Here is a 17,936-nt window from a genome sequence, read left to right as displayed (position 1 = left end):
GTAAAACATAAAATGAATTTTTTTTTAATTGTAGAGACAAGGACTCATTTTGTTGCCGGGCTGGAGTGCAGTGGCGCAATCGTCGCTCACTGCTGTCTCAAACTCCTGGGATCAAGAGAGCCTCCCATCCCAGCCTCCCAAGTAGCTGGGACTACAGGTGCATGCTACCATGCCCGACTAAATTTTTTTTTTATTTATTTCTTGTGTAAAGGGATCTCACTGTATTGCCCAGGCTGGTCTCAAACTCCTGGACTCAAGCCGTCCTCCCTCCTTGCCTCCCAAAGTGCAGGGACTATAGGCCTGAGCCACCACACTCAGCCTGAAACCATTTTTTAAAAGCTCAAATATAATATGGGCAAATATAACCTAAAGAAAAGACAGATTCGATTACATAAAAATGAAGATTCTGATAACATCACCACAAATAAAAATAAAACACAAATGATATGAGAGTGACCGTTTCCCTAAATCTTCTCCAACAGAAAATGGTAGCAAACTTCTGAATTGGGTTGTATATTAGTCACGGTTCTGTAGAGGGACAGAACTAATAGGATAGATGTATATATAAAGGGGAGTTTATTAAGGCGTATTGACTGACATGATCACAAGGTGAGGTCCCACAACAGGCCATCTGCAAGCTGAGGAGCAAGGGAGCCAGTCTGAGTCCCAAAACCTCAAACATAGGGAAGCCAACAGTCTGTGGTTGAGGGTCCTCCCAGAGTCCCAAAGCTGAAGAACCTGGAGTCTGATGTTCAAAGGCAGGAAGTTTCCAGCGCGGGAGCCAGAGATTCAGACAGTCTAGTCTTTTCACGTTCTTCTGCCTGCTTTTATTCTGGCTGTGCTGGCAGCTGGATAGATGGTGCCCACCCAGAATGAGGGCGGGTCTGCCTCTCCCAGTCCACCCACTCAAATGGTAATCCCCTTTGGCAGCACCCTCACAGACACACCCAGGAAAAACCCTTTTCGTCCTTCAATCTAATCAAGTTGACACTCAGTATTAACCATTCCAGGTTTGAATGAATCTTTTTTTTTTTTTTTCATTGCTTCTGGAAATTGAGCCACAGTTTGATGGGCCTTCCCCATTCATGTGTATAAAGGGATTTGCCTAGATCTTCTGTGATTTTTCTTCTACATTGAAATTCACTTGGAATTATCCTACTGTAAGGTGTCAGGTATGAATCCAAATCATAAAGTTAGTTGTCCCAGCATCACTTATTAAATATAAATAGTTCATGTTTTACCTATTGGTTTGAGATGATGCATGTAGGTGAATTAAATTCCTGTGTGTCTGTTCGCCTGCATATTTTAATATCTGGTAGTTCTCATCCACTCTACACATCAATTGCTGGGCTTTGAAAAAATGTGCCTGGCAATTGTTGCTTGTGTATTTTCACATATGAAATTTGGGACCAATATGTCCAATTACAATTTAAAACCTGGCATTTCTACTGAAATCTCTTTAAATTTAAATAGAAGTGACATCTTTATAATCTCAGTTTCCCGATTCTAGAACATGATATGACTTTCCGCTTGCTCCTGTCTTACGAGCTTTCAGCCGTGTTTTCAAGTTTACTTTCTGCCCTCTAGCCTAGGTGACAGAGCGGGACTCTGTCGCAAAAAAAAAAAAAGAAAGAAAGAAGAAAGAAAGAAAGAAAGAAAGAAAGAAAGAAAGAAAGAAAGAAAGAAAGAAAGAAAGAAAGAAAGAAAAGAAGTTTTCTTCATATAGTTCATATGAAAACTATTGAAGTCTGTGTATTAATTTTCAACCCCACTACCTTACTGAATTTGTTTGCTAATTCAGTTAATTCTCAGGTTTTCCAGGTGTAAATTCTAGAAAATTTACATCCTCCTAAATGTGATTATATTGCCTTCTCCTTACCAATTTTTTTTTATCACAAATTTCTTTTACTTGTAACAGCATTGAGAATTTACTGTGCTAACAGCATTGTGTAATTCTTGTAATCGCATTGACTATTTTCTATAGTATAATGTTAAATAACAGTGAAGATAATGGTGAGAGTGGATCTTTCTTGAGCAAAGTTATGGTATATCTCCACTAAGCAGGCTTCTGGCTTTTGGACAGAGATAGATATATTTTAACTTATAAAGGCAGTATTCCACTCTTTGTATTTTGTTTTTATCAATGTTGGTTGCTAAATATTGTCCAGTGCTTTATCAACATCCACAGAAATTATTATAATACTTTTTACTTATATTTTTAATATGATAAAATTTGTTAATAGAATTCATAATAATGAATTCGCCTTACATTTCTGAAACAAACATTTGGTAATGACGCATCATTCTTTTGATATGCGGCTGGATTTATTTTGCTAATATTCTATTTAAAAATTTCATAAGTCATATTGGTCTATTGTTTGTTCTCTAAAATTTTTGTCGCTCGGTATCAATGTTATACTTCCTCCAGAGAAAAAAATCGTAAGCTTTTTTATTTTAATTTTTTTATTTTTACCCTAAGCTCTAGAAAAAGTACTGAATTTGTGGTATTCTCATATCTGGACCTAGTGACTTTTTCTTTTTGATTGGACAAGAATAGCTTGTTGATAACCTTTTTTATTTCTCCCAGAGAAATCAGACTTTTTAGATTTTCTGCTGCCTCAGGGGTCAGTTTTGATTAATTACATTTGTGTAATTAATGAAATTTATTTTTATAAATTTTCCATAAAATTTATTTTCTAAATTTATTTTATAAAATTTCAATTTATACAAATTTCAAATGTATTTGCACAGAGTTAAGCAAACTCATGTCCTGTGTTTCTTTTAATTCTCTTCATTTTCCGTTACTTTCCTCCCTGCCTTGGTATTTCCTGTTTGCACATTCTCCATTTCTTCCTGATTAAATTAGATGCTGGCTCTTATATTTCAGTACATTTTTGTCTTTTAAAAGCCATATTTTGGACTTATTTTGTAGTCCTGCTGTTTGAGTTCTCTAATTAATTTCAGCTTTTAAAATTTCTTATGATTTAATTCCATTTATTTTGTTGCTTCTTGCCTAATTTTTTGAGTTAAATTCTTGTTAAATTCTTTATTGTTAATTAAATTAAAATTTGAGGAAATGCATTTTTCTCTGAGCATATCAGTATCTTTATTACGTTGTTTTCTATTCATTCTCTAATTTGGGACTGTATTTCCTCTTTGATCTAAAAGCTGTTTAAATAAAATCAAGTTACTTGGTATTTACCTTTGCTTCCTTTGCTTTTGTTAAATAGACCTGTTTTCTCTCTCTCTCTCTCTCTCTCTCTCTCTCTCTCTCTCTCTCTCTCTTTGAGACAGAGTCTCACTCTGTTGCCTAGGCTGGAATGCAGTGGCATGATCTCAGCTCACTGCAATCTCCACTTCCCAAGTTCAAGCAATTCTCCTGCCTCAGCCTCCTGAGTAGCTGAGATTAAAGGCGTGCACCACCACACCCAGCTAGTTTTGGGGTTTATTATTATTATTTTTACTGGAGATGGGGTTTCACCATGTTGGTCAGACTGGTCTCAAACTCCTGACCTCAAATAATCTGCCTGCCTTAGCCTCCCAAAATGCTAGGATTACAAGCATACACCCCCATGCCTGGCCCTTATTTTTCTATTCTTTGATATATCTGCTTAAAATAACGTTCTTTAACACCCAACTATTGCAAATGAGGCAGCAGAAAATTAACTCTCTCTTCTGTCTTCTTTCTCCCTTCCTCCTCTTATTTTTTTGGTAGCAGCATCATTTCTACATTAGCAAAGCCTTTCATATGTATCTTCGGTTTTGCCACCGTAATCTCACATTGTTTTAGTCTTAGTTCTTCAGTAAATATACTCAACACTCAGCACTGATTATTTTTGTCATCACTAGATTGCCTGAGTATTGTCCTCTAGTCATTTTGTCATAAAGAGTGAAATGATATTTCCCAAATGTCACACTTTTTTCAAAACTGTTTGCCTTTAGACTTTTTATTTGAAGAACAGTCTTACTGCATCTAAAATTTCTGACATATTTTATTTCCTTCGGTTTGTATAGATATTTCTCTACTGTCCTTTGACCTGGAAGGTAGCTGTGGAGAATTCTGAGACCAACATCAGTTTTCTCCCTTTTAAGTGACTTGGTCTTTTTTTCTGGCTGCTCAATTGTTTTTCTTTATATTTAAAATTTAGTAGCATAGGATATGGCTTTGGGAGATAATATAAAAGATCAGATTTTCCAACCGGGCTCTCAAGAATCAGACCTGCCTTCTTATTAATAATTCAAAGGACATAGTAACTGCAATAGACAGGGAAAGCATTAAGTCAGAGTATCAGCGCCACTCCCCAAGGCCTTTCCCGCCACATTGGGACACTCTGTTCCCAGCTGAGCAGCTGAGGTCTCCAGGTGATGTGCAAAGAGTGTTACTTTATTATTATTATTATTATTCTTTCTTTTTTTTCTTTTTTCTTTAGAGACAGAGTCTCATTCTGTCACCCAGGCTGGAGCACAGTGGTGCGATCTCGGCTCACTGCAACCTTGACCTCCCAGGCTCAAAATTATCCTCCCACCTCAGCCTCCCATGTAGCTGGGACTACAGGTGAGCGCCACCACACCTGGCTAATTTTTGCATTTTTTTGTAGAGATAGAAGCTCGTCATGTTGGCCAGGCTGGTCTCGAACTCCTAGGCTCAAGTGATCTTCCCACCTTGGCCTCCAAAGTGCTGGAAGTACAGGCATGAGCCACTGAGCCTGGCCTTAAAGGAGGGCTTTACTTTCAATCATGAAATAGCACAAAGTATATAGTCCAAGAATTGGCATTTTGTTCATTATGCTTCCCCTCGGTTCAATGTGGCCATTTCTCTTCTCCTTTCTTTCTCCCCAGACATCCTCAGGGTGGAGAGGATGGGGTACAGACCAGCTTTTAACCCTTCATTCCTGCCTGGTGTTGATGGTGCTAGGTCAGTTTTCCATGACACAGGCTGTGCTCTTCCAGTATGTAGCTTGCTATGGTCGGAATGTTTGTGTGTCTTCCAAATGCATATGTTGAAATCTAATGTCCAATGGAAAGGATTAAGAAGTGAGGCCTTTGGGAGGTGATTAGACCATGAGGGCTCTGCCCTCATGAATGGGATTAATACCCTTAGAAAAGAAGCTTGCGGGAGCCATTTTTGACCTTTCACCATATGAGGACACATAGAAGCAACTATCTATGAGGAACAGGCCCTCACTCGACAGTGAATCTGCTGGTGCCTTGATCTTGGACTTCCCAGCCTTCAGAACTGTGAGCAATAAATTTCTGTTGTTTACAAATTACCCAGTCTAAGATATTTCGTTACAGCATGTCTAACTGACTAAACAATAGGTTCAAGTCTTCAGTTATTTCAAGAATAATTTATTTAATGAAATTCTTTCATGTTTGTTCTGTTTCAGTGTATTCACTCTCCTCAGGAACTCCAAATATGCATATTTTTAAAATCTCTATGCCTGTCTTCTCTATTTCTCACTTTAATCACTGTATTTGATGTTTTTTTTAATTTTTTTTATTTCAATAGGTTTTAGGGCAACAGGTGGTATTTGGTTATATGAATAAGTTCTTTAGGGGTGATTTCTGAGATTTTGGTGCACCTGTCACCTGTGCCATGTACACTGTACCCAGTGTATAGTCTTACATTCCTTGCCACCCCATACCCTTTCCCCTGAGTCCTCAAAGTCCAATGTATCATTCTTATGTCTTTGAGTCCTCCTAGCTTAACTCCCGCATATGAGTGAGAACATAATGTTTAGTTTTTTATTCCTGAGTTATTTCACTTAGAATAATAGTCTCCAATTCCATCCAAGTTGCTGTGAATGCCATTATTTCACTCCTTTTTATTGCTGAGTAGTATTCCATGGTATATGTATATATATCACATTTTCTTTATCCACCAGTTGATTGATGGACATTTGGGCTGGTTCCATGTTTTTGAATTTGCAAATTGTGCTGCTATAAACATGCCTGTGAAAGTATCTTTTTCATATCATGATTTCTTTTTCTTTGAGTAGATACCTAGTAGTAGGATTGCTGAATCAAACCGTAGATCTCCTTTTAGTTATTTAAGGAATCTCCACACTGTTTTCCATAGTAGTTGTACTAGTTTATATTCCCACCAACAATGTAAAAGTGTTCCTTTTCACTGCATGCATACCAATATCTTTTTTTTTTTTAATTCTATGATCATGGCTATTTTTGCAGGAATGAGGTAGTATTGCATTGTGGTTTTGATTTTTATTTCCCTGATAATTAGTGATATGGAGCATTTTTCCACATGCTTGTTGGCCATTTTCATATCTTCTTTGGAGAATTGTCTATTTATAGCCTTAGCCCACTTTTTGATAGGATTGTTTGTTTGTTTGTTGCTGATTTGTTTGAGTTCCTTATAGATTCTGGATATTAGTCCTTTGTCGGGTGTATATATTGTGAAGATTTTCTCTCACTCTGTTGGTCGTCTGTTAACTCTGCTGGTTCTTTTGCTGTGCAGAAGCTTTTTAGTTAAATCTATTTATCTTTATTTTTGTTGAATTTGCTTCTGGGTTCTTGGTCATGAAGTCTTTGTGGAAGCCAATGTCTAGAAGGGTTTTTCCGATGTTATCTTCTAGAATCTTTATGGTTTTGGGTCCTAGATTTAAGTCTTTGATCCATCTTGAGTTGATTTTTGTATAAGGTGAGAGATGAGAACCCAGCTTCACTCCTCTACATGGGCTTGCCAATTATGCCAGCACCGTTTGTTGAATAGGATACCTTTCCCCACTTTATGTTTTTGTCTGTTTTTTCAAAGATCAGTAGACTATAAATGTTTGGCTTTATTTTGGGGTTCTCTATTCTATTCCATTGGTCTATGTGCCTATTTTTATACCAGTACCATGCTGTTTTGGTAACTATGGCCTTATAGTACAGTTTGAAGTCAAGTAATGTGATGTCTCCAGGTTTATTTATTTTTTTCCCCCTTATTCTTGCTTTGCATATTTGGGCTCTTTTTAAATTTCATATGAATTTTAGGATTGATTTTTCTAGTTCTTTGAAGAATGATGATGGTGTTTTGATGGGAGTTGCATTGAATTTGTAATTGCTTTTGGCAGTATGATCATTTTCACAATATTGATTCTACCCATCCATGCACATGGGATGTGTTTCCGTTTGTTATCATCTATGATTTTTTTTTTCAACAGTGTTTTGTAGTTTTGCTTGTAGAGGTCCTTCATGTCCTTGGTTAGGTGTATTCCTACATATTTAATTTTTTTTTCAGCTCTTGTGAAAGGGATTGAGTTCTTGATTTGATTCTCAGCTTCGTCGCTGTTGGTATATAGTAGAGCTATTGATTTGTGTACATTAATTTTGTATCTTGAAACTTAGCTGAATTCATTTACCAGTTCTAGAAGCTTTTTGGATGAATCTTTAGGACTTTCTAAGTATACGATCATATCATCAGCTAACAGCAACAGTTCGACTTCCTCTTTACAACTTTGGATGCCCTTTATTTCTTTATCTTGTCTATTGCTCTGGCTAGGACTTCCAATACTATGTTGAATAGATCTTCAATCATTTTAACTTCCCTATTTCAATTTGACTTTGCTTACTTTTTTCTAATTTATATTGTCTATACCTTTACGAAGTTTTCCCTAGTGCAATTCTTCCTTTGCTCTTTTCAATTTGATTACCATTTCTATGATTTTTTCTTAATTCTTTTCTGAGTGCTGTCAACTTGCTTTTCATTTCCCCCAGTAGTCTTGCTGTCTGTCCCCAAGATCTTGTGTCTTTCCTTTAAGGGGTCTTTAAGATTGAATTCAATCGGATGTTTAATATTTAGTCAGAGATTTTTTGGCAATTGTTTCTGTGAGTATGTGTGAATATCCTTTCTCAAGTAATTTTCACTACTCTTTCCTGTATTTTTTTTCTTATCATATCAGTGCTATGCTGGCTTTTGTTTCAAATTATTCACTATCAAATGAGTCACATTTTCCAGCTAATTTAAAGAGCTTGCTTGAGAGGAGAGTCAACTCCATGAAGGTAGATTATTCCTCTGTTATTGAATTACCTGAGAAGAATTATCTTCCCAAATCAACCTAGGAGAGCATCCACCCTAGGCCTGCACTGCTCATCCTTGTTTTGGGGTCTGTGGCTCTTTCCTGAGGTTTGTCCTTTGCACTGGCAGCTTCTGAGTCAGCCCTCCCTTTAGAAGGCAGGGGTTGTTCTCACTCAGGTCTGCTGCCACCCGACCAGCCGTCCCTTCCTTCACCATGTGTTCCACCCCACTTCCACCCTGTATGGCCTCTGCTTGTTCTCCACTCCATCCCCCCAAATCTAGCAGCTCATGTTCTAAGTGTGGAATGTGGGCTTATCACTTTAGGGGGTGACTATGCCACCTCCAGAAGCCATGTTGTTGCTGCCGTGCCCTGAGCTGTGCCTCCTCTGAACATCCTACTCCACACCCCTACGCTGGCACTGCCACAGGTCCCCAGGTGTGGCTCTTGAGCTGGCCCTGTCTGTCTGGGCTGCTCAACAGTTTGGGGTTTGCCCTGACTTCACTGCACCTTGAGCTGGTAGGGGTTATACTGCACACTACCCCATAGGCACCCAGAACCAGGCAGTGTGGCGAGCAAAGGCAAATGTTCACTGAGCACTCATTTCAAGGTCTTCATTCTAAATGGAAAGCTCCCCTCTGTCCCATATTGTCTTAGTCTGCTCAGGCCACCATAGCCAAACACCAGAGACTGAGCGGCTGAAACCACAAAAATGTATGACCTCTCATGTGTGGAGACAGGAAGCCCAAGATCAAGGATTGGCCAATTGAGCATGTGGTGAGGGCTCTTTTCCTGGCTTGCAGGTGGCCACCTTCTCACTGTGCACTCACATGGCCTTTCCTCGGTACATGTGCACAGGGAGAGAGAGGGAGCAAGCTCTGGTGCCTCCTTGTAAGAGCATGAATCCTATTAAATCATCTGACCTCCATTGGCCTTAATTTCTTCCTTAGAGATCCTATCTCCAGATACAGACATACTAGGGGTTAGGACTTCAACATATGAATTTGGAGAACACAAATATTGGTTTGTAGTGCATGTAAACCACAACTCATGGCAGGAAATGATGTCATGAGAAGTAGAGTTAAAATCACAAGGAGGAAATCGAAGAGGCTCCTTCCTGTCACATCAAGAAAAGGGTATCATCTGAACTGAGATGAGCAGGATGGGTAGGATTTGTACATCTGGAGATGGGGGGATGCTCCAGGTGCGAAGCCAGTGCAAGCACAAGTGGGTAAATACAAGGCACTACTGGACTCGGCTGGAGTGGTGGTCCCAACGCTACTGGGAAAAACACCCTCAGTAGTGAGGTAGAGCAGATCATTGCCATCGAGGAAGCCCTTGGCTCCTGTGGAGAGATCTGAGACTTTGCCTCAGCACAGTCCTCAAAGGTGTCTGCATGGGATGGGAGTGGGGCAGCAGCAGCCAGCCCGGCTGGAGCTGTACCGTAGAAAGGGTAAGCTTGCAACACGACATAAAATACATTGGACAGTGACGCAGATCAAAACACTGGCACACAAGTGCTAAAAAAATAACAAAAGCTAAAACTCAAGATGAATTTTTTTTTCTATATGAAATCTAGATAGTGCACGTTTAATTTCATTTAATTTCAGAAATAGAAATCTATAAGAAGATCTATAGTAAATGAACCTTCAATTTATCATTTTGAAGACAAAATTTAAACATATTCAATAATTACCAGTTCTAAGCAAAATACAGAATTCACAGAATAATAATATGTAATTGAAATATATTGTATGTGAGTCAGGCTACACTGAGCTAACCTTTTGAACTAGTATTTTAACATCATAGGAAAAGAAATGAGGCCCACCCGATTTTGTCATGCATTCCAAATTCAGTTAACTTTAGCCGATATCTTGACAGCATTCTTTTCTTTCTTATTAAAATAAAAATCTCTTAAATGTTCAAGATAAAATCAAATGAGTATCACAGTGCACAAGAAGCAGGTCAAGTTTTTCAAGAATGTTTAAAGATATTGTAGATTAAATCAATAGAAATAGAAGCATTAATTTGAATATTCAGATTTTTTTAAATTCTTGTTTGGGTCACTTGAAGAGAAGTGCAATTTTCTTTTCCTTATTGAATAAGGCATTTGGATAATATAAAGACATTTAAAGTGAGCCACCAGAGAAGAAAAATTTCACCATAGTTATGTTCATTGTATGTCAAGACTTTGAGGTGATATACAAATTATACTCATCTTAATACACACACAGACTTAAGGAAATTTCCCACCCCATCAAGTAATTAATGGGTCAAATCTGTCCTCTTAGAGAAAAAAGTGAAAATCTAAATGAAGTCCTTGGTCAAGAAGTCTTGACTGAAAAGCTACCTCCTGTGTCTCTAATTTACCCTCCATAAAAATATTCATTTTTCTTTTTATCAAAAGAAATTCATCTGGGCCAGATGCAGTGGCTCAAGCCTGTAATCCCAGCACTTTGGGAGGCCAAAGTGGGCAGATCCCTTGAGGTCAGGAGTTTGAGACCATCCTGACCAACATGGTGAAACCCCATCTCTACTAAAAATACAAAAAAATAGCTGGGCGTGGTGGTGCACACCTGTAATGCCACCTACTCAGGAGGCTGAGGCAGGAAAATCACTTGAACCCGGGAGGCAGAGGTTAAAGTGAGCAGGGATTGCGCCCCTGTGCTCCAGTCTGGGCAACAAGAGTGAAACTCCATCTCAAAAAAAAAAAAAAGAAAAGAAATTCATCTTAAAGGTTTAGGATATCACCATGACAAACTTATACCATCCAGTTGTGTACTTTTCTTCACTTTCTTTTGACATAAAAAACAATGGGAAGCAGCAATTTCTTTCTGCAAACACATGGCCCCAAATTGCTCAGTCATCAAGCCCTTCTACAAGGAAGGCCTTTGAACCCATTGCTACATTGACCTGACACTGGTACGCATTTTACACATTTTGTGTAAATATGTACATTTTAGTGATTATCGTTTTATTTAAAAAAAGAAGCTCTTAAATGTTTTTTACCACTGATTCTTGGCATTCTGTGTCTTTTGCATTTGTATAATTTAAAATTCACTTTAAGCATCTATGGACATTACTATATGGCATAATTTTCATGAAAAACTCAAAATCAATTTTTAGGTTAATTGAAAGGATATTTGTAATATACACTTAGTTTATAAATGTGGGTGGTGTCGATGAAGAGAGACAGACATGAACTTTCCTGATTCTGGTTGGTGACAGATGTGTATTTCAGTGTCTGAGTTTCCATTCGTGAACACAACACTCTTGATAATTCCTAAAAAGAGTTTAACTCAAAGATGTGGAAATTGCAATGAAGTAATCAACCCTCTAACTTGTAACCAGCAATTATATATCCAAAAAGTTTGGAAACCAGGGATCAACCTGAACAAAGAAATAGATATGCAATTTGATTAAAATTATATTTTTCAGATTAGGATGCCATAAACACAATATTACTGATAAAACAATGCATTCAGTTTTTCTAATAAAAACAAATTTGGGCCAGGTGCAGTGGCTCATGCCTGTAATTCCAGCATTTGGGAGGACGAGGCGGGTGAATCACTTGCGGTCAGGAGTTTGAGTCCCATCTGACCAATGTGATGAAACGCCGTCTCTACTAAAAAATACAAAATTAGCCAGGCATCCAGTGCATGCCTATAATTGCAGCTAATTCCAGCTACTCGGGAGGCAGGAGAATCTCTCAAACCCAAGAGCAGAAATCATGCCATTGCACTCCAACCTGGGCAACAAGAGCAAAGCTCCATCACAAAAAAAAAAAAAAAAAAAAAAAAAAAAAAAAGATTTTAAGAAATTGATTTATTCAGAATTTTTTATGATTGCAATCCAAAGAATTGTAAGATGATAAAACTGTGAGTTATCTAAAAAATTATCTTGTCTCTCTTGCCATCTTGCATAAAAACTAGCCAAGGGCCAGAGAGCTTGCTGCCAGCCCGGGCCGGGCCAGCGGCACTGGACGTACTGAGCTCAGTCCCAGATTGTCGGCTCCTTCAGAGGGGCGTCATCTTCCGTTCCAGCCTGTATCACTGCCCTCTGTCCCCGCAGAGTTTGTTTCTTCTACCCACATGATGAAGAACAGTGGTCTGGCAGATAGCCTTGAACTAGGAACTGGGAGATATGAGCGATTATTAGAAAATTGCTCCTTAAAGCTCATAGTGTATTTAACAGATTAATCTTATTTTATTTTAGATGTTTTTATTTTAAATTTTTTAAACTATCTTATTCTAGATGTTTCAAAGCCAGAAATAAAACCAGTATTGTAACAGATGACATCATATAATTGCTCTTCCAGCCTCTCCATGGTATTTGAGCTCCCCCACCCACCGCCTCCCCTCTGATGCCTCCGAGGGACCTGGCCTTCATGTGTCCAAAGGCAAATTCCAGCCCTTCTCTCCTCAAGTCTCTGTCCTCCTCCATTGCCTCTGCTAAAAATGTTGCTGTCTATCCCTTTGCACAGGCAGAAATCCGGGCGTCCCTCTCCCTCACTTTACCAAGTTTAACACCATGTTCTAGCTGTTTTTTGATTTTCCGAAATACATCTTCATTCCTCTATCACCCTAGACCGAGCCTCTGTCATTGCGTTGCCTGGGACGGTGCAGTAGCCATGGACCTTCACCCTCATCAAATAGTGTCCGAACAGCAGCCTCGACTCGAAATCAATCATGTCCTGGTCCGTTTGAGCCGTCCTTGGCCTCTTGTTTGGCCCTTAGAATAAGGTGACCACCATCCCGGGGATCTCAGGGCCGTAATCACCTGAATCCTGCCTGCTTGTCCAGCCTCGCCCAGACACCCCTCTTCCCACCCTGCCTGCAGCTCCGCCAGACTCATCTCTGCTTCTGAACAGACCCGACTGTCCCCTACCTCAGGGCCTTTGAACAAACCCTTCTCTTTGCCTGTGATCCTTTATGTCCCTGTCTCCCTCCTGATTCCTCCCTCCTGTGCTCCTGACCAATCCCCACTCAGGCAGCACCGCCCCCCCCACCGACCCTGCCAGCCCCAGTCCAGGCTAGATCTCCCGTCTAAGCTCCCATAGCGCAGTAGCAGTGATGATCTATTTAAAACTCCTCTTCCCTGCTAGACCGAATTCCCATGAGGTCAAGGACCAGCTCTGTTCTGTCAGCCACTGTATCCTCCGCTCCTAGCCCAATCCTGACATCTTTAGTCTCTGATGCACATCGTGGTGGGAGAAGCCAAAGGGCTGGGAGATATTTGCCAGAGAAGCAATTAGGAAGATGGCCCAGCGCAGAGCTAGAGCAGAAATGAAGTCCAAGAGAATGCGCTGCCTGCAATGGGGAAGGAGCAATAACCACAGCTCCTGCACAGGCAGAGCAGCTCCGATGCCTGTTGCATGAGGAGCAGAGCTATCACGGACGCGTGTGCTGCTATAAATTCCTCTGAGGTGGATGACAGCAGCTAGCAAAGCCCATTGCCCACAGTAGGCACAAGCACGCGCCTCAGCCGGCTTGATTTCACTGTCAGCTCTGCAAGGAGCCTCACTGTTTAGCTAGGCTGCTGGAAGGAACGGAATGACTCAGCACGCCATCCCTTCAGTGACACAGGCTCCCTGTATCTGCCTCCCTCTTGAACTTGAAGGAAAATGCCCTATTGCATGGTTCTGTCATGTAAATCACTTTTAAAAATTATTCTTCCATCTATAAAAGTATGCATATTTTGGAGCGTGAGCTATCTTTATGCAAGTGGAGGGGTGAATGGAATATTTCATCAGAATAACTGTTTACTGACAATTCATACTATTTTATAGTCCATGTCTTTCGGAATGGATGGGAGTTCGTTATTCAGTGGTTTACAAAACCTTCCAGACTGAATGATGAGCTCACATCTGTTACAATTGGTATGGATGATAAAACTGGCGTGAGTTGTCCATAAATATTTATTGTCAGGAAATAGCAGTGTGTACTGCCGTTTTTAGGAAAATAATGCATATTTTATTATTGATACATAAAGTGGGACATTTATGTTTACTGCACATAATAACACAGATAGTAATAAAACAATATTCTGTGTAAAATATCAGAGAGGCAGAAACAAAGATGAAATTTTGGTTTCTAAAGCTAGTTTCACAAAAACATTATTTAAAGACCACACTACTAATCTAAACCCCTTTTAAAGTATTTTAAAAAAACTTTAACTCAGTCAAGAATTGGCAACTAATTTGCAGAATCCATATGATCGTAATTTCTGCCATAGAAAGTGGCCTATTGTCAAAGACCATCTTGAGAATAGGTAGTGTGTCCATGCTCAGTTCAACGGTTCCTACCTCCTCATGTGAGCCTCGGCCCTCTGTAATGAAACAGCCTCCTTACTGAGTTCCGTATCCTCCCTCGCTGCTCCCCAAAAGGCTTTTTGAGGGGAAACTTTCTACAACAGGTTACTTTAAAACTACATAAATATGTATATGTGGTAGGTAAGTATATGGATGTTTATGTACACGCGTGTATGTATGTACATGTGTGTATTTATGTGTGTGTTTATGTGTACACGTGTGTAGATGTGTGCATATGTAGGGGTGTGTATGTGTGTGTATTTGTATATGGATATGTATGTGAATGTATGTATGCTTGCATATATATAGATATGCGTTTGTGTAGATATGTACATGGACATATATGAATGTGTGAGTATGTACTGCCTCAAAGACCATCTGATTATTTTTCCCATGGAGCAGATAGCACATGAGTAATCGCACCTAACTTTTAAAAGTCTGGTGCATATGGGTTGGTGGCCATGGAAACAAAAGTGACTTTTCAGGACAATGTGAGGCTGTAGAATCAAGGGCCCTGAGGAGAGAAATGGCAGGCTAATGCCGGGGTCGCGTTTGCTTTGGTGTTCCTTGCAGGTCAAAAAGACAGCATGCTCTCGCCTTCACTTTGCAAAGTCTGAACAACATTTTAGAAACCTGGTCCCCACAGTGCTTACAAAAGACAAAGGGACCCCTCACCAGGAAGAGCCAGTTTCCCAAGCTGGGAAGCTGGGGACCCTCAGCCTTCCTGGCAGCCTTTGCCCCCACATTTGTCCCCACAGGCCACACACGTGGCCATGCTCAGCCTGTCCTGGGGAGGCCACCCAGGCCCCTCACAGCCCGCAGGATCTGGGTCACAGCTGAGCCAGCTCTGGGGATGCATTGCCACTACATTTCTTACATGTTTATTTTCAATCCTGACCTTCTCTTAGATCACCCCAAATGGACACCCCGAGCCCTGACCATTGCACAAATATTCTTTTGACACTCAAAATGGAAGTGTTTGAGCAAAGAACACCAGACACAGAACAGCAGCCAGTCTCCTGCCAGAAGGATGAAAGTATTTTCCATTCATTTAATGGAGAACAAGAACTGAATGAGAAACCCGGTACACACGCTGCTCTGAGTGTGGCGTGTGCAGTTGGGAAGCCTCAGAAGTGAGTGTGACCTGACCGTGGACATGCTGAGGGTTCTGTGGTCTGGAGGTTCCTGGAGATTTTCAGAATCTCACATTCAGAATCTTACAATTGCAGAAACACCATAGAAGAAGATATTTATTTGGCTTTGCTGTTTTCTTAAAATTTAAGGAAATGATTTGGAGTGACTAAGCCTGCAGGTTCTTTTTTTTTCTGTTCCCCACAGAATTTAGACATTATTCAGACACTCATTCTGTATCATCTTTTTAGTTGCTTTTCAGAAAAGACATTTATCTTGTGATAATGGCTAGTTGCAGAATCTCAGTAAGATTCTTGGGTTTTCTTCATGGCAATTTCACCTCGTGTGCTTGAAACGCCGGGCAATAATGGCGTTTGAAGTGGGGCTGGCGTCCAATTCACCTTCAGAGTTATCTTGAGCTTTCAGCCACAAGAATTGTAAACTTGACAGTGATAGAGAACTGCCCTTCTTTTCTGATGCTCCGTGTGCATGGTATTCTTTAACTGTGGTCACTAAAGGCAGACGTCACCGTGGCAGGAGCCCGACAGGTCTATGGCCCAGTGGGCCAGCTCCGTGTTTTGGGACTTACCTGTTACAGTTTCCTGGTCTTGGTTTTCTCACCTGAAAAAGAGGAGAATAAGCTCCGTTATGCAGGATCATTACCAGGATTAGATTCACTTATTAGCATTCTCCTACATTTGAAATTCTAAATGAGTATAAAAGAGTTTGGCTACTGTCATACCTTTGAATGGGAACTAATAAAACTAAAAATTCCATATTGCCAAATTCATAACGCTGCTTCACTTTGTGCATCAGTTTGCCTGAAATTTAAGCATAAAATGTGTTCTTGATTATCTAAGAAAAATAATGCATAGAGAAATTTTTATTACAAAATAACTGCTCATGTATACCACTCAACACTTCTGAATGGCTTTTCCCAATTACCTTTCCAGAATATACAGGGAACATAAATTAGTTCTACAGAATATCTAAAATAACTGCAACTTCGTGGGTGTGTGTAGCTAAACATCGTCGAATGCACTCTAAAGAGAAATACACGTGAATTTAGGATGGGACGTTCTTCAGGAGGGACTTCCCCAGGTGCTGCCCTTCGTCTGTGAATCAACTGTGAATTGCCACATTGAGATCAGAAGGCTGTGCCTAGCAAAGGTGAAGCCCAGTGATAAAAAGCAGTCCCTCCATCAGCGAGGACAGGCTCAAGGTCAGCCAGCTGCCATCGAGATGCCAGACTGTGGCATGCAGATGGGAGGCTGGAACTGGTCGCTGGAAACCACACCAGCAAATTTGGAATTCCATGCACTGATATCTAGCCCACATGAGCAGAGCTGAGTTTGGCCATGGTATTTGCTGATGCTTTGATCTCATTGTTTGGTTTAGTTTACTGGTTCTCCTGATTTGGCATTCAATGCGTTCGAACCTAATCAGTTCAGAGATGTCTTCACAATGCAGTTCCTTTTCCTATTTCCAAATCGCTTCACTTAGTGACATTACAGTTGAGAGTACTGATTGTTCTCATATGAATCTTGGGTCCGTTTTTCTTTTGTAAATAACTTATTTTTTTTCATTGACCCCCCCTCAATATTTCTTTCTAAATGTTTTTAATTTTCTAAATACTTAAGACAACATTTGAAATAGAACGAAATGCAAGTGAAGGAAGCCTTTTCACGAACCCAGTTCTGCAATGTCGTCCTATTAATAGCGGCAGCCTAAATACCAGCCCCGGCCATCACAGCGTATCCATCGGGTAAAGCCTCGCTGCGTGCAGCACATGTGGTGACGCTGTCCCTGTACAATCCGGGAGGGAGGTATCCTGTGCCCTGCCTCACCTGTGAGGAAATGGAGACCAGGGCGCCAACAGGGTGATCCGGTGCCAGGGCGGGGCCGGCGCTTGTATCCCCCACCTTGACCACAGCACCCCTCAGTTCTCTTCACATTACCCACCACCCACAAGTCACGGCTAATCCTTACCCCATGCCAACTCCGAATTCACTTAATTCTCATGCGTGCATGTGTGCGCGCACCCAGGCACACGCACACACACAGCAATCACTGAATAACTGTCTTAATGGGGATGGGGTTACATTCATAACCTGTTTTGTAGGAGAGAATTTTCCAAGGGACCGAGAATATTGACCAGCACCCACATCTAAAAAGTGCTGCTGCCCTGTGGCCTGTGAAAATTCAGGGGCCTGAGCCAACAGGAAGAAGGCGAGCAGGGGCTGAGAGCCCGCGGCCTGCCCCACCCCTGGACCTGGGGCTGCCTCAACTTACCCTTTGGAACTTGGGCAAACCGCTTCACTTCTCTAAGCCTCCACCACCTAAACTTGAAGTAAGGGTGCTAATCATAGCGCCTGCCTCAGAGTTGAGTTACTAAGATTAGATGGAATAATGCATTTAGGCAGAGTTCAGCTCCTGGCAATGGAACGCATTCCACCTGTTAGCACTGTCGCTATTATTGT

The 17,936-nt window shown here is 40.6% G+C and overlaps 1 protein-coding gene and 1 long non-coding RNA gene across 2 annotated transcripts in view; one reads left to right on the top strand and one right to left on the bottom strand.

The window, feature by feature from the left end:
* The window catches only part of PACRG (parkin coregulated), a 567,891-nt gene that overhangs the window by 524,127 nt on the left and 25,828 nt on the right, over positions 1-17,936 (top strand). The window lies entirely within an intron of this gene.
* On the bottom strand, positions 9,605-17,868 carry LOC104652315 (uncharacterized). Its single transcript, XR_745647.3, has 3 exons — positions 17,749-17,868; positions 16,046-16,077; positions 9,605-12,149 (listed from the first exon to the last, which is right to left on the bottom strand). It is a non-coding gene; the product is annotated as an uncharacterized LOC104652315 (long non-coding RNA).

Source organism: Saimiri boliviensis, chromosome 4 (genome assembly GCF_048565385.1).
Source record: "Saimiri boliviensis isolate mSaiBol1 chromosome 4, mSaiBol1.pri, whole genome shotgun sequence".
Classification (NCBI taxonomy): Eukaryota; Metazoa; Chordata; class Mammalia; order Primates; family Cebidae; genus Saimiri; species Saimiri boliviensis.
Note: the sequence above shows the minus strand (reverse complement) of the source record. Positions and strands in the feature narration are given on the sequence as shown.